The sequence below is a fragment of the Equus caballus genome, chromosome 14 (genome assembly GCF_041296265.1).
Source record: "Equus caballus isolate H_3958 breed thoroughbred chromosome 14, TB-T2T, whole genome shotgun sequence".
In the NCBI taxonomy this organism is placed as follows: domain Eukaryota; kingdom Metazoa; phylum Chordata; class Mammalia; order Perissodactyla; family Equidae; genus Equus; species Equus caballus.
The window spans coordinates 77,581,082-77,597,131 of record NC_091697.1 but is presented as its reverse complement, the minus strand read 5'-3'; the positions used below and the strand labels follow the sequence as shown (position 1 = coordinate 77,597,131).

The 16,050-nt window shown below is 37.4% G+C and overlaps 1 protein-coding gene across 1 annotated transcript in view; it reads right to left on the bottom strand.

Moving 5' to 3' along the window:
- PJA2 (praja ring finger ubiquitin ligase 2) overlaps positions 1 to 12,135 on the bottom strand; it is a 76,907-nt gene extending 64,772 nt beyond the window's left edge. Inside the window, exon 1 of the mRNA XM_001504586.5 lies at positions 11,946 to 12,135. The gene's annotated coding sequence lies outside the window, so the exon portion shown is untranslated. The remainder of the gene's footprint in view (positions 1 to 11,945) is intronic.
- Between the last annotated feature and the right edge of the window lie 3,915 nt (positions 12,136 to 16,050).

The following is a 16,050-nucleotide window of genomic DNA, read 5'->3' as shown; positions in this document are numbered from 1 at the left end:
AACCGAGAAACCGCACATATGAAGGTCTGTTTCTAGACCGTTGGTCTGTAAGTTTACCGTGTTCTAACACAACACTGTCTTGATTACTGTAACTCACAAGTCTTGACATGTGAGACATGTACCTTTTGATATAAATTTTGGAATCCATTTGACCAAAATAAAAAGTTCTGGGATTTTAATTGAGATTATATTGAACCTATAGCTCAACTTAGGGGAAACTCATATTTTAACAATATTGAGTTTCCTACTACATAAAGATGGAATACATTTAAGTATTTTAAAACATCTCTCAGCACTGTTTTGTAATTTTCAGGGTAGAAGTTTTGCCCAAGTTTTATTAGATTTATTCTTAGGTATCTCACATATTTTGATGTTATTCTAAAAGTATTTTTCTAATTTTAATTTATACTTTTTTGGATGCTAGCATGCAACTTACAATTAATTTTTGCATATTGGCCTTTGATCCAGTCATCATGCTAAATTCACTTATTTTAATAGTTTGCTGGTAAACACATTTGTGTTTTACTTTTTACTTCCCAATTTGTATATTAATTTTATTTGCCTGAGGGCCCTGCTCAGGATGCCAGCAGAACATTAAATAGAAGGAGAAATACTGAACATGAAACAAAGTATTTCATTTAGTATGACACTAAGTCGTAGAGTTCTGTTGCTACACTTTAGAAAATTAAAGATGTTTCTTTCTATTCCTAATTTGATGAGGATTTTTAATGCAAATGGATGTTTAATTTTGTCAAATGATTTCTCTGTATGTACAGAGACAATCCTATGGGTTTTCTACACTGTTCTGTTAGGGAGAAGGATTACATTGATTAACTTTAAAACATTAAACCAATCTTGCATTCCTAGAACAAATCTGTGATATATTATCCTTTTTACATATCACTGGGCTATTTCTGTACTGATGTTCATAAGAAATGTTGGCCTACAATTTTCTCTTGTCATGTTTTTCTCAGGTTCCCCTATGAAGATTATGGTAAAATCATAAAATGTTTTGGGAAATGTTTCCTTTTCTTTTTTTTTTTTACTCTCAGAGGAGTCTGTGTAAAACTGGCATTATTTCTTACTTAAATGTTTGGAAGATTTACCAGTGAAGCAATCTGGGCTTGAGGTTTAATTTGTGGAAAAGTTTTTGATGAATTCAATTTGTTTGGTAAATATTGCACAACTTAAGAGTTTCCATTTCTTCACATATCAGTTTTGATAAATTGTGTTTTTCAAAGATTATGAACTTCATTCAAGTTAGTGAATGTATTAATATAAAGTTGTTCATAATTTTTGTATATTAACAACTTAACATCTATAGGATCTGTAGCAATGCCTCCTTTTTCAACCCTAGTATTGGCAATTTGTGTTTTCTCCAATTTTTTTCTTGACCACTTCATTATAGGTTTATTATTTTAATAAAGTCCTCTCAACTGACTGTAGAACTTTTCTATTTCACTTATATCCACTTTTATCTTTACTATTTCCTTCTCTCTACTTTCTTTGGGGTTGATTTGTTGCTCCCTTTAGTTTCTAGCTTAGACTACTGATTTTCAACCCTTCTTCTTTACTAATATATGCTTACAAAGCTATAAAGTTCTCTCAAAGAACTGCTTCAGTTGCATTCCACAAGATCTGATGTAATACATTTGCTGTTTTTCGTATCAAAGTATTTTCTGATTTCCACCATGACTTTGTTTTTTATTCATGGACTACTTAGAAATACCTTGCTTAATTTCCAAACATTTGGAGGCTTTCTAGTTATTTTTCTGTTACTGAGTTGTAATTAATTCCACAGTGGTCAGAAAACATGCACTGTATAATTTCAATTCTTTGAAATTTGATGATAATTCTTTAAGGATTAGAATATTTTGGCAAATGTCCCACATGTACTTAAGAAAACAAAAAGCATAGTCTTCAGTTGTTAGATACAATATTCTACAAATGTCAGTTATGTTACATCCAGTTGATTAATCATATCATTTAAATTTTCTGTTCCGTTACTGATATTTTTATATAATTGTTCTATCAGTTACTTTAAACATATATTTAAAATCTCCAGCTATGACAGCATATCTGTCTTTCCTGATAGTTATATTAACTTCTATATTCAGAAGGTATATTCTTAGGTGAACACACACACAATTATTATGTCCTCTTGATGAACTGACCTACTTACTGTATTTTTCTCTTTATCTCATAATACTTATTGCCTTCTCTATTATGTACAATGTTAATAGGCTACATCAGCATTCTTTTGGTGAGTGTTTGCAGGTAATACTTATTCCATCTTTTTACTTTCATCTCGTCTGTAGGTGCGTTTACATTTAAAGTTTTCTTATAAACAGAATATAGTTGGGTCCTATTTATAAGGTCTAACAAGATTTTTATTTCCACTGTAGTGTTTATTCCATTTACATTTAACATAATTACCAATACAGATGGGTTTAAGTATCACCTTGCTATTATTTTCATTTTCCTCATCCGTTTTTTGTTCCTTTATTCTTCCTTTCTTGACATCATTATTACTGCTCAAATTTTTTTCTACTGTCCAATTTTATTTAATCCACCAGCTTGTTTGATATATTTTTTAGTATCACTCTTTTAGTGGTTTTCCTAGAAACTACAAAATGCATCCTTTCCATTTGCTGGATGTTATTTCCTAGAGGCTCTAGCTAACTTAGCTTCCTCTAAAGAGGGTTTAAGTTTTCTTCTGCCAGGCAATTATATTTTAGGTAAAGACAAAGTGTGGGTTAGATGAGAGCATAGACTCTCTGAGAATTGCAGAAACGAAGTCGGCACCTACTCACAGGCTCTTATCCATGGATTTCTACTGGGTACTGAAAAGATTTGGAACAGGCTGGGAGACTAAAGAGGGCATCTTTTACTGGTGGGATGGAGTGACTGTCAGTAAGGAAAAAGAATGAAATTTTACTTGAACCCTTCACCCCTACAGAAAAAAAGCCTTAAACCATTGAGAGGAGGGCAGCAGCAATCACTGTCATCCATTGTGGGTAGAGGATAGGTAAAAGAAGAAAGATCTTTATTCCTGGAGTAGGGTTAGGAAAGAGATCAAGGATTTCAAGAGATGGAAATGCAAATGCTAGAAATAAAATAAATCATATTAACAGTGATGGGCTCATCAAAAGACTAGTCAAGGAAAGTATAAATGAGCTTCAAGACAGAAAAAAGCATAAGTAAGCAGCAAGACATGAGAAATTACCCAAACTGAGATACAAAGTCATTAAAAAAAACAAAAAAGGGGGAGGGAAAAAAATCAGAACAGAGCCTCAAAGAACTCTGGCACTGTATCAAATGAACTACTATGTGTAATTAGAACACCAGAGAAGAGAGAGTAAACGATGCAGAAGAAATATCAGAAGAGAAAATGCTGAGAAACTTCCAAATAGATCTAAGAAATCAAACATAAATCTAAAAATCTCAGTGACCATCTACAAAAAGCAGGATAAATACAAAACACCCCCCACCAAAGACAAATCATATTCAACCTGCTATAAAAAAAAAACCCAATGATAAAGGAAACATCTTTGATGCAGAGAAATGAAGATAAGAATTACAACTGACTTCTTATCAGAAACTATGCAAGCCAAAAGACACAATGGCATTCTCTTATTCTTTTAAGTAATTATTCTTTTAAGTAACATAAGAAATACACTGTGAACAAGGAATATTATACCTAGCAAAAGATTTTTCAAAAGAAAAGGTAAAATAAAGCACTTTCAAGCCCATTCAAGACTTGGTTACCAAAAGACCCAAACTGCAAGAAATGTAATATGAAGTTCTTCAGGCAGAAAGAATAAAAGACACTTGATTCTACAAGAAAATGCAGAACTCTTAAAATAATTAAAGTGAAGGTAACTGTCAAATATATTTGTTTCTTATTTTCACTTACTTGAAAACACAACTGCGGAAAGTAGCACTGTCTGACGGAACTTTGTGAGATGATGGAAAGGTTCTTTATCTTACACAGTTCAATATGAAAGCTAAAAGCTACATGTGGCTATTAAGCACTTGAAAAATGGCTAGCATAACAGATGAAAATTAATTTGAACTTAATTTAATACTAACTACTCTAAATCCACAGTTAAGCAGTCACACTGGCTAGTGACTAATGTACTGGACAATGCAGTTCTAAAGCAAACACAGTAACAAGGTCTTATAAATTTATGGCATATGTAAAAGTAAAATGTATGAAAGTAATAGCACATAAGATAGTAAGGAAAAATTGGAAATATACTGTTGTAGAGCTCTGACATTATATAAAAAGTGGCATAACACTGCTTGAATATACACTGCAATTAAAGATATGTAATGTAAATCGTAGAGAAAACCAGTATAATTTTTTCAAAGAGGCAACATAAGTATAAGTAGTGAGCCAATAATGAAGATAAAAGGGACTCAAAATAGAGAACAGAGAGCAAATAGTTTAAACAGAAAACAACTAGTAAGATGGTAGATTTACATCCACTACATCAATAATTACATTAAACATAAATGGTCTAAATATCTCATAAAAAAGACAGATTGTCAGGATAAAAATGGTGGGTTGTCTACAGCAGACCAACTTTAAATACAAAGGCATAGACTGAAAGTAAAAAGATATACAAATACTAATTGAAAGAAAGGTGGAGTGGTGATATTAATATTAGATAAAGTAGAACATAGAAGACAAAATACTACCAGAGATAAAGAGAAATATTATATAATGATAAAAAAGTCAATGCAGGAGCCTGCTCAGTGGCACGGCAGTTAGGTTTGCACATTCCGCTTTGGCAGCCCAGGGTTCGCCAGTTTGGATCCTGCGTGTGGACCTATGCACTGCTTGTCAAGCCATGCTGTGGCAGGCACCCCACATATAATGTAGAGGAAGATGGGCATGGATGTTAGCTCAGGGCCAGGCTTCCTCAGCAAAAAGAGGAGGACTGGTGGTAGATGTTAGGTCAGGGCCAATTGTTCTCAAGAAAAAGAAAAAAAAATTCAATGCACCAAGAAGACATAACAATCCTAAATATACATGCACCTAACAGAGGTTCAAAACATATGAAGTAAAAATAGTTAGAACAAAAAGGAGAAATACACAAATCCATAATTGTAGATTCATAATTCAATTCTTCTTGCAGTGATCAACAAAACAAGCACACAAAACCTCAGTAAGAAAATAGAAAATCTAACAAGCCCTGTCAATCAACTTAGTCTGACAATTATAAAATATTTAACATAAAATTTAGAATTTAATATGAAATATAGAATTCATAGAAAATTCTACCCAAAAGCAGCATAATACATATTATTTTGAAGTGCACACGGAACGATTACCAAGACTGACTATATTCTGAGCCATAAAACAAACTTCAAAGAATTTCAAAGAAATTTAAAAAAAAATGTTATCTTGTCTATAACAGAATTAAACACAGAAATCAATTATAGGAACAGACAAGCAAAATCAACATAAAATTTGTGGGAATATCTAAAGTAATGCTTAGAAGGAAAAGAAGAAAAAGCCCTCAAATTAATGGCCTAAGCTTACAGCTAAGAGATAAGAACATAGAGAATCTAAACCCAAAGCATACAAAAAGAAATGGTAAAGAGTAGAAATCAATGAAATTGAAAACACACACACAAAAAGCAATAAAATAAAAATGTGGATCTTTGGGGGCCGGCCTGGTGGCGCAGCGGTTAAGTTTGCACGTTCCGCTTCTCGGCAGCTTGGGGTTCGCTGGTTCGGATCCCGGGTGCGGACATGGCACTGCTTGGCAGCCATGCTGTGGTAGGCGTCCCACGTATAAACTAGAGGAAGATGGGCACGGATGTTAGCTCAGAGCCAGGCTTCCTCAGCAAAAAAAGAGGAGGACTGGCAGTAGTTAGCTCAGGGCTAATCTTCCTCAAAAAAAAAAAAAAAAAAAAATGTGGATCTTTGGAGAAATTAATAAAATTGATAAACCTGGAAACAAACTAATAAAGACAAAAGACAGGATATATTGCCAATATCAGGAATGAAAGAAAAGACATCACTACAGATGCTACAGACACTAAAAGGATAATAAAGAAACAACTTTATGGTAATAAATAGATGAAATAAACAAATTTTTTGAAAGACACAACTACTAAAGCTCATATAGTGAGTAAAAGTGACTCATTTAGTCAGAGTGAAAGTTTTCAAAAAGAAAGAGAGAACCATAATCATCCTATACCTATTAGTGTAATTGAATTTAACCTTTAAAATCTTTCAGCAAAGAAAACTCTAGGCCCAGATGGGTTAGCTTGCAAACTCTAACATTTACGAAATAAATACTAATCCTATGCAAAATTTTTCAGAAAATATAAGAGGAAGAAACACTTTCCAACTCTATGAGGCCAGCATTACCCTGATACAAAAAATTACATGAAAAGGCATCCTTCATGGCCATAGATACAAAAAAGTACTCAACAAAATATTATGAAATCCAATCCACTAATTTATGAAAATGATAATACATCATGACCAAGAGAGGTCTATCCAGAGAATGCAAGGTTGACTCAACATTTGGAAATAAATCAATGTAATTCATCTTATCAACAGACCAAAAAAGATAAACCATATGATCATCTCAACCAATACAGTAAAAACATCTGACCAAACTCAATGTCTACTAATCATAAAAGCTCTCAGCAATCTAGGAACAAAATGGGAACATCCTTAACTTGACAAAGGGCCCTATTATACTTAATAATGAAGGACTGAAAGCTTTCCTCTTAAGACCAGGAATAAGAAAAGGATATTCACTCTCACCATTCCTGTTCAGCAACATATTGGAAGTCCTAACCAGTGCAATAAAAAAAAAAAAAAAAAAGGAGGGAAAGGTGTACATACAAATTGAAAACAAGAGAAATAAAACTATTCTATATTTAAAAATGACATAACTATCTAGATAGAAAACTCCCAAAGAATCTACAAAACTTAATCAAATAAGTGAATTTACGAAGGTTGCCAGATTCAAGGACAGTATGCAAAAGCCAACTGTATTTTTACATACAATCAATGAACAACTGGAAACTGAAATTTAAGAAAATTATCAATTACAATAGTATCAGAAGGGGCCGGGCCCTGTGGCTGAGTGGTTAAGTTCACGCGCTCTGCTTCAGCAGCCCAGGGTTTCACTGGTTTGGATCCTGGGTGCGGACATGGCACCACTCATTAGGCCACGCTGAGGTGGCATCCCACATGCCATAACTAGAAGGACCCACAACTAAAAAAAAAAAAATATATATATATATATATGTACACACACACACACACACAACTATGTTATGTACTGGGGGGATCTGGTGAGAAAAAGCAGGAAAAAAAAAGAAGATTGGCAACAGTTTTTAGCTCAGGTGCCAATCTTTAAAAAAAAAAGTATCAGAAGTGATGAAATATATATAAATCTAACAAAATATGAGCAACGATATCTTATGCTGAAACTACAAAACGCTGATGAAAGAAATCAAAGATCTAAACAAATGAAGATATCCTGTCTTCATTGATTGATTCAATATTAAAATGTCAGTTCTTCCCAAACTGATGCATTCAACACAATCTATATTAACATCCTCAACAGCACTTTTTGCAGAAACCAACAAGTCACTTCTAAAACATTTTCTGGAAAAGCAAAGGAACTAGAATAGCAGAATGATTCTGAAAAAGAATACAGTTGGAGGACTCTCATTATCTGATTTCAAGACTGATTATAAAGCAACAATAATCCTGACAACGTGGAATTGGCAAAATGACAATTACAAAGATCAAGAGGACAATCCAGAATAGACTCACATATATGGTTAACTGATTTCTGACTAAGTTTAATTCAATGGGGAAAGGGAAAGCGTTCCCAACAAATGGGGCTAGAACTGGGAAAATGAGCTTTGACCCTTATCTCACACCATAAATAAAAATTAATTCAAAATGGATGACATACCTTAACATAAAAGCCCAACATAAAACTTGTAGAAGAAAACATAAGAGGAAATCTGCACAACTTTGCATTGAGCAAACTTAGAACACAGAAACACAAACCATGGGCAAAAACTGACAAGTTGCATTTAACCAAAATTAGAAGTTCATCTATTTTAAAAAGTTAGGAAAACAAAAACCTAAGTCTCCAATTGCAATGTGTGTGCATGTGTTTTGTGGGTCAAAGGACTTGTATAAAAAAAAAAACGTACAAAGAATTCTTACAACTCAATAAGGTAAACAACTCCATGTTTAAAAATGGGCAAAGATTTGAACAGATACTTTACAATGGAAGACATACAAACGACCCCCACAAACACATGAGCAAATTCATAGTGTCATTAAGCATGAGACAAATGCAAATTAAAATTACACTGTGATACTACTACACATCCACTAGAGGGGCTAAAATTAAAAAGACTGAAATAACCAAGTGTTGGTGAGGATGCAGAGCAACTAGAACTGTAAAATGGGAAATAGTTTGGCAGGTTTTTATATTTAAACATTCATATACCATACAACCCAACAAGTCTATTTCTAAGTATTTACCCAAGAGAAACGAAAACTTACTGTTCACACAAAAACTCATTAATGAATGTTCTTAGCAGCTCTACTAATAACAGTCCCAAACAGGAAACAATCCAAATATCCATAAATAGGTGAAATGGTCAACAAATTGTGGTAAATCAAAACCATGTAGTACTACACAGCAATAAAAAGTCATGAACCAGTTAAATACACAAAAACAGGGATGATCCTCAAAAGCATCATGCTGAGAGAAAAAGCCAGATGCAAAAGAGTACATATTATACAAGTTCATTTATATGAAATCTAGAACAAATGAAAACAATTATACAGAGAAAAAGAGGACAAATGGTTTCCCAGGGTTGAGGGGAAAAATGTGACTTAGTGCTAAAAGGCAGAAGAGAATTTTTGGAGATGACAAAAATATTATATATCTTGATTATGGTAATGAAAATATTCTACTCTTGATTATGGTGGTGGTGACATCGGTGTACACATTTGTCAAAACACACTGAGCTGTATATTTTAAATATGTGTTTCACTGTATGTAAATTATCTCCAAGAAAGTTGATTCTTTAAAAAGGACCTCTAGGGGCAGCCTGGTGGCGCAATAGTTAAGTTCGCAAGTCCCGCTTCAGTGGCCCGGGGTCTGCCAGTTCGGATCCAGGGGGTGGACATATGCACCACTTGTCCAGCCATGCTGTGGCAGGCGTCCCACATATAAAAAACTAGAGGAAGATGGGCATGGATGATAGCTCAGGGCCAATCTTCCTCACCAAAAAGAGGAGGATTGGTGGCAGATGTTAGCTCGGGGCTAATCTTCCTCAAAAAAAAAGGAGCTCTCTTGGGAAAATATTAACCAGGCAACACTGGTGATGCCCTTATATAACCACTTAAAATATCAATAAAATTCAATACCCATTTATGGTTTTTTAAAATGTCGTCAGAAATGAAAAACAACACTGAAATCATCTTGGAATGCCAAGATTAGAAGAAAATATTTTAACCTGATATTCTCTATTTATCAGAAAGCTTCAGCAAACATCATAATTGATGCTAAAACATTAGAAGTGTTCCCCTTAAAGTCAGAAACACACCACCAAGTTTTTAGCTATCACTGCTACTATTCAACATTATGTAGGACATATAATAGCCAAAGCAATGAGGAAAACACCTAAGTTATAAAAACTGGAAAGCCACAAAATCGTGAATATTTTCAGATAACCATCAATTCAATAAAGTGATCAGACACGGTAAAGAGAAAAAATTCTAAAAGTTTTCCTATAACCAGAAAAGAGAGAGAAATGTTACTGAAAGTTTCCATTCACCAGAGCAATCAAATCATAAAATACCTAAGAATACTAAGAAGAAATGTCATACATATGGGGAAAAAACTATAAAACTTTCCCTAAGAATACAAAGCAAGATGTGAATAAAATGGAGAGACAAACCATACATACATACATTTCTGAGGCAAGAGACTCAATATCATACAGGTCAGTTCACTCCAAATTAATCTAAAATTTCAATATAATCTCATTCAAAATACCAAAGGATTTTTATTTAATTTCCAAGTTGAGTCTAAAAGTTCATCTGGAGAAGAAATGCATAAGAAACAGTCAAGAATAATTTTGAAGAGAGTAATAAGGAAGGAGAAATGGTTATAAAATTTTAAATGTGCATACCCTTTAACCCAGCAACTCCATTTCTAGGAATCCGCACTCCAGAAATAATCACACATGCAAACAGAGGAAGTTTTCTGAACAGGTGACTCTTAGGATGAAGGCAGGACTAGATGGGGTAGTGAGACTTGCACTTTTTACCTTACATTCTTCCATACTGTTTGAATTTTTTAAATTTAGAAAGATTTATAGTTTGCAATTAAAAACTAATCAATAAATTAAAAAGTTAAGAAACTAATTAAACGTCTTTCAGTAAGGGAATGGTTAAATAAATTACAGCCCATTCAAACTAATGAAATATCACTTAGCCTTTAAAAAGTATTAGGGAGACTTTTATATAAAATAAGTAAATAATACAACTGAAGATGGCCAAAATATATAATTATGAGTGAAAAAAGCAAGTGATATATCAATATGTTTGATATCCCCCCTGCTAAAAAAAACTTTACACAAACGTATATATGTTTAATAGTGCATTTAGAAAGATGCACAGTAAATTGTTAACTCTAGACACTGGAGCGGGACTGGGGATGAAAAGAAACGTTCACATTTTACCTAACAATCCTTTTTCGATATTGCTGAATTTTACTTCGAGCATGCATGTCTGTAATTAATTTTTAAAAATTAAAGTTATTTCATATAAAAATAACGAATTCCAGAAGGCGATTACAAATTGAAAAAAAGTTGAAACATTTATTTGTTATCCTCATGTTTGCGTACACACTCTTCAAATGATCTGTAGTCTTCAGCAAAGGTGACTGCCATTTTAAAGAAATTTAACTGACCAAATAGTTCATGCTAAAATAACAATATATTAAGCCTTTTAAAAAATCGTAAACTTCACGGAACCAGCAGACTCAAAGTAGTGCCTACGCGTATGTAAAAAAATCATTTTTCATGCCTGGAGAGGGACGTCGCCTAGATTCTTCTTCCTCTCTGCAGAAAGACTATTTACCTCCTCCTCTTTTCTTCAACTTGATCTGAGCGGCTTTAAACTCACCATTTTGAATGTGCGCAAAATGATTAACAAGCAGTAATCTTAGGGAGGCCGAAACTGAAGCTGCATCTGCCAGAGGCGTGCTGTGACTTGACATCGCTAACGGGGGGCAGCAGTGATGGAAGGGGGCTAATATCTGGAGAAGAACGATTGCTAGGCTTTGGACAGGGTGTCTGCGTGCCTGAGCCTCGCTGACAATCGGGGAAAATGCAAACACAGCCAGCAGAGCGACGGCAACGGCAGGTTTTTCGGGGGAGGGGGGCGGCAGGCCTGTGGCGTAAGATGCATCAGCTCTCTGCGGGGTGACTGGCGACGGGCAGAGGAGGCGGGTGTGAGGGGCTGGTGGGGACACGCTCTCATACAGTCGCGAGTGTGGGGAGAAAAGCAGCGGGGTCCTTGGCCACGGCACCAAGGACAGCAGAAGCAGCAGCAGGAAAAGGCGGCCGGTGGAGACCCCTGACACCAATCGATGCCCTCCACCGTGGGCTGCGGGCCCGGTGGCCACGGACACGAGCGAGGCCCCCGGTCCGGGCTGGACGGGGCCCAGGAGGCGAAGAAGGCCTCTCCGAGCCAGCCATCAACCCCACCCACCATGGCCGGCGCAGTGGGCCAGGGACAGGCCCCGCTCCATCTCGAGGAGAGAAAATCAGAAGCGGAGGAGGTGACAGCAACAATTTCGTCGCCCGACCCTCACATTCCCAACATCAGAACAAGCCAGATTTAAAAAAAAAAAAAATCCCCTCACCGAACTGTGCAGCGGCTCCGGAGCGAGAACAGCGCTCGATCCTCCACCCGCCACCACCGCCTTCTTCTCCGCCTCCGACTCCTCCCCCGCCGAACGCGCAGCGGCAGGCGGCGGCAGCGGCGGCGGCGACGGCGGCGGCGGCGGCGGAAGCAGAGGCGGTGGCGGCGCGTCCCGCCCCTTGCGCCGCGGTACAGGAGAAAGGGGAGGGCAGGCAAGCCCCGCCCCCAAAACGGCGCCGACCAATAGACTTGAAGGATCTCTACAGGAAAAATCCACATGTCCAATCAAAACCTGAGGAGTGGGTTCACGTAAGTGGTTGGGACGTGGCAGAAAAAGGGAAAAATATTTGGACTGTCTTTACGGCCGGTTTCCCCCTCCTCGTTCAGGGAGGCTTCATCGATTGGTCGAAGAGCGGAAGGACGAGGCCACACTCCGCCCCGTCCCGGTCTGGGCCGGGCTCCTTTGCCTGCAGCACTGCGACGTTCGGGGAGGGGCCCGGGCGCCGTGCTGAGGCTGGAGCAGCACAGCCTTTTGTGGTTTGGGCTGGGAGAAAAGGGCGGGGTCTCAGGGAAAGGGAAGAGGGTGTGGAGAGCTAAGGGCAGGACTGGCGCAGCTAGACTTTTACAGAAATTCTAACAGCAGCAGCCCAAATGGAGGCATTAAAGTCAATCCTAATTCGACTGGAAACCTGGCTAACAAGGTTAAAGTCTCCTGGCATAAAGTTCAGTCCGTTGCAGTTCAGATATGGCTGGGACAAGAGAAAAAGAGCAGACGGAGGAACTGCACGTTTGCCCACCCTGACTCTGGTCGCTATGTAGTGTCTTCTCCCCTTCCTCCCTACAGGCAGACCCTTGCCCGCCTCAGTTCTGATTGTATTGGGACGGGGGCGGGCTATGGGGAGACCTGCGTTTCCTCTTTATAGCCTTGGCCGGACCAGAGCCTTCCCGTTTGCGTCTTGAGGCTGATAGGTTGTCAAACCGGGAAGTAACAGCTCCCATCACATGCAACCAAAATAAATAAAACAGCTGTAGTCTGTGAACACTTTGCTTAATTTAAACCCGGGCAACAGTTTAGTTAATCATATCAGTGTTGCTAAATTCTTTCTTCATCCTGCACATGTCCTCTTTTTTCATCCGGAACGTGTACGCTTCTCTGATTACAGTCCTCTCCTCTTATCTTATTCCCCAAGCCCCTCCACACACACACCCAGTGCCCAGGATATATTTATTGCGTGCCCTCCCCCCAAAATTAAGAGCCCCACTTCTTCTGCTGTCTCTGGCAACTGCAAAATCGCCTGCCAGTAAACGGAGACTAATTTTTTTTTTTCCTGCTGTTGATGAAAACAAATTATCCAAAATTTGCTGAAGAAACTTAGGTTATGAGAATTTGTTTTGTGAAATCTCTAAGTCGCAGTCTACCCCTGTAGTACATTTCTTACGAAGATACCATTTTCCGCTTGATATTTCTCTGCTTTGCACATGTTGTTCTAGATGCTGTGACTTTTTCATTCCAAGTCTCTCCCTCTTTGAAAGAGAATTCATATTTTAATCACATTTCCCTAATCTCCCTTTAAGATGTCGCATATTGATCCAATTAGATATACTAACCTGTTTGTTGTGGCAAGTTTCCCCAAATTTCAGTCTTTTTCATACCGTATCTGTGTATACTACTCACAGTATTATTTATTATTTTCTTTAAATAAATGTATTTTTCTTCTATTTCTTTTTTTTTTAAAGATTTCATTTTTCCTTTTTCTCCCCAAGGCCCCCGGGTACGTAGTTGTGTGTTTTTAGTTGTGGGTCCTTCTAGTTGTGGCATGTGGGATGCTGCCTCAGCATAGCTTGATGAGCAGTTGCTAATGTGCACACCCAGAATCGGAACTGGCGAAACCCCCCAGCTGCCAAAGCGGAGCACAAGAACTTAACCACTGGGCCAAGGGGCCGGCCCCTCTTCTATTTCTTTTAGAGGGAAACTTTATAAAATCACTATAAATGAGAGACCTCTATCATCTATCCTAAGTAGAAAATAACTGTAAGAAAAGTGAACATAAAACAATGTTTTTAAATTCTGGCTGGAAACTATTGTCTACTAAAGTCTGAGTCTAGAGCCCATTTCCTGTTAAAAGGGGATGTTATGAGCATTGGACACATATTAATGACTAAGCATGCAAATAGCATTTTTGTCATGATGGAATCAAATGATAGAAAAATAGAACCAAGATAGGAATCACTTTCTCACCATGTGAGTCATTGTTTTTGATTCTGCATGCATGTCCGAACTAAAGTCATTCAAGGCCTCGAAAGTGATCTGTGTTACTCTTTGGGAAACTGCTGTGGGGGCTTAAAGCATGTATTCTAGAATCAAACAGACCATATTCTTATATTAGCTCCTGCATTTATAGCTGTGTGCCTCTGGGTAATCTACATACCTCTCTGGGCTCAATTTCCAATTTAAATGTGGGGAAAGTAATAATGCCTATTCATGAGTTGTTGTGTAGATTAAATAACCTAATAAATGTAAAGCATATCATACGTAGCATGTGTAAGTGCTAAATACATATTAGCTTATGTATTGTATTATTATGTGTCTCGAGAGATAATAATGTGTATTATTGACTTATATGCATTATTAATTTGATTCCAGAGGTAAGAAGCACTGCCTAAGGCAATGGTGAAGGTACCACATAGTGTAATGCAGTGGTTCTTAAAGAATGATTCCCAGACCAACAGCATCAGCATTCCTGGGAACTTTTGTAAAATGCAAATTCTCAAGTAGTTCTAGGGTCCGACGTGACTTGGAAACTCCAGGTGTGGAGGCCAGCAATCTGCATTTTAGCAAGCCTTCCAGGTGATTGTGATGCATGAAAGACTGACAACCGCAGATGTAACAGGAGGAGGACTGGTCAAGGAGTGAGAGGGCTTGAATTCTAATCATAGCTGTAGAGGGACATCAGCAAAAATGGGGGCATAAGGACCTCTGAAAATTCTTTTCTCCACAAAAGCAATGAGAAAACCTGCAAAATTGTCAGAATCAACTTTTTCAGAACTCTGGAAATTAAGCAAAGACTTGTAACAATTCAGCATTTATTCAAGAAAAACAGCTGAATCTCAGTAAGAACAGCAAACTTGGTGATATTTTAACTGGCTCTAATCCAATATCCTCATCTCCAGCTCTGCTGAAGCACTGAAAAACAATGGCTCACAAGCATGGTAAAAACAGCAGCCTGGCAGCCACCTGACAAGGCAGACAGGTTGGAGCTCCTTCAAAGCCTAATTCCAAGAGAATTATCATTATTTCACCTATCTGGTGGTTCCCTAGAAGATCTCACTTGCCAGGATGTCTTCATTTGATTTGATTCAGAGCCAACTCATTGCAAAAAGCCTTTTCCCCTGAAGTGTTTGTCATAAACAATGAGAGGGAATTGATTAACTTTGCTGCCACCTTAGGCAATGGAAACAGTTGGGGCAAACCATAGCTTAACCAAAAAGGAGCTTAAAAGGAAAAACTGGAGAATGTAGGAACTTGGAAAAGCTCCAACAAATTCATGAAACCCTAGAAACCCACACACATGTTCAGGGTTGTGCTAAACTAAGCATAAGCTCAGGAAAGACCTGAGAAGGCCCTAAGCATTCACCTTAGGCTGACCTTGAGGCTCTATATAACCAAGAAGCGAAGGCTCAGGGACAGTCAGCAACTGCCTGGCTTAGTGTTGAAGTTTTCAGGCCTTTAAGGAGCTCTCTGTCTAATCATTAGCTGAGAACTAAGCTAACCAAGAAGAATCTTCCATGGCCACATACAAGACAAGGAATACAGACTTTACAGACTTTACAGAAGTAGTTCAGAAAAGTCACAACAAACAACAACTATAACAAACGGCAAAAACAACAAAAACAAAAAACCCTGGAGAAGAGGAAGAAACTGATTTGAAGACTTTCCACATCATATTTTTCAAATGTTTGGTTTTCAACAAAACCAAAAGTTGGTTTTTCAAAAAGATCAACAAAATTGACGAAACCTTTAGCTAGACTAAACAGGAAAAAAAGAGAGAGGACTCAAATTACTAAAATCAGGAATGAAAGAGGGGGCATTACTACTAACCTTACAG